Source organism: Pundamilia nyererei, unplaced genomic scaffold (genome assembly GCF_000239375.1).
Source record: "Pundamilia nyererei isolate P.nyererei 1_Seehausen unplaced genomic scaffold, PunNye1.0 scaffold00173, whole genome shotgun sequence".
Classification (NCBI taxonomy): domain Eukaryota; kingdom Metazoa; phylum Chordata; class Actinopteri; order Cichliformes; family Cichlidae; genus Pundamilia; species Pundamilia nyererei.
The window spans coordinates 1031799-1033500 of NW_005187574.1; the positions used below are offsets into that span (position 1 = coordinate 1031799).

The 1702-nt window shown below is 36.6% G+C and overlaps 1 protein-coding gene across 4 annotated transcripts in view; it reads left to right on the forward strand.

Moving 5' to 3' along the window:
• Window positions 1-1702, forward strand: part of lrit3b (leucine-rich repeat, immunoglobulin-like and transmembrane domains 3b) — a 15882-nt gene that overhangs the window by 3341 nt on the left and 10839 nt on the right. The window lies entirely within an intron of this gene.

The window sequence follows — 1702 nt, forward strand, 5'->3', positions numbered from 1 at the left end:
GGCTCGTCTGTGCCATGAAACACCAACACTGGACTGCTGAGGACTGGAAGAAGGTATTATGGACCGATGGATCAAATGTGAAATCTTCAGTTCATCACACAGGATCTTTGTCGTCGAGTAGGTGAAAGGATGGATCCACAGTGTGTGTCATCACCTGTCAAACATGGAGGAGGAAGTGTGACGGTCTGGGGCTGTTTGGTGCTGCATGAAGATGCTCAGTTGCTCAGGGGTTCATCCTAAAACAAGATAATCCTTTAGGACAGTTTGAACTGTTTTCCAAAAACTGGTGCCCAAAACAATCATTCATCGTAATGCGCCATTATATGTATTACTAACAAGAGTAGAGAAGGTGCCATCAGGCGTCTTTGCCTTATACCCATCAAACTTTTAGAGGTTCCAGGAGACAGCTTAACTGAACTGTCTAATAGAAGACTACTGTTATTGCTGATGTGTCTCCCTTTACGAATCCAAATTGTTCTTCATCAATTATTTTGTGGCCTTTTTCAGTCTCTTTGCAAAGATTATAGGCAAATGCTTCTGCATCATTATGTAGTAAACTAATTGGCTTCCAGTTATTCAGTTTTGTAATATGTGTAATCACTCTTTGTTGTGATGATGTTGGAAGTTCCTTGTTTATCAGTTGATTCTTGAAACATAGCAAGCAGAAAAGGAGCTGTGATGAATGTTTTGTAAACTTCTCCTGTTAATCTGTCATTGCCTGGTGATTTGTTGTCTTAGGGTTTCTTATGGAATCGGTTATTTCAGGCAGGCCTTCGTGTTGCATGTTTCTTTAAATTCCTTGTGAGTTTACCTGTTATTATGTTGTAATTTCCCTAAGAAATGTTCTGCACTGCGTGTTTGTTACATCAAGAATACATCTTTTGATAAAACTGGGCAACATAGGAAGATAAGTAAGGGTTATCATTGAGAGTGTTAATATTTTCCTTTTAAAATAGCGACACCTGCTGATCATTTTGCACCAAAAGAACAACAAATATCATTTCCCCATCGATTTCTCCAAAATGAAGCATCTTCTGAACATGCACGGGTTTCCTGAATAATATTCAACAGTCAGCACTTTGTTATTGGCAATAAGAAACGGAGCCTTTCTTTTTAGCAGATTCCTAATACGTCTGGTATTAATTGAGAACACTGAAACTGACATAAAGATAATAAAACTTAATAAAACTGTAATGATTAACGGTAAGCAGATCGGTTCTTCACATAGCAGAAATCTCATGACGGCTGCATATTGTTATCGAAGTAACATTATCAATAATTGCTAATATGTAAAGAAAAACGAACCTTTGAGTTGGAAGCCTTGATAAATATGGAATATATCACAGAGCAGGATGTCACCAATGACAGTAACAAGCCTCATGTATACCAAATGGCGTAGGGAGGTTGTTGTTTTTAACTGATTTTGCTTATACTTAATGGTATATTTTACATATTTGTTACGTGTAACCCATTTTATGGTATATTCTGAAAGTATTTCCTAAAAAGGAACATATGTTAAACGAATTAATTTGAAAAAGTTGCATTTAAAATAGTAAAATAAGTAAAATAAGTGCAGCAGATCAATTACTATATAATGAAATCAGTTATTATGTGTCATGGTCCTGGGCCGTGTTGGCCCAGTATTCTTAGTTCTCTTGTATTTTTGTATTCAGTTCCCTGTTTAGGTTCTGTTTCCTGAGTT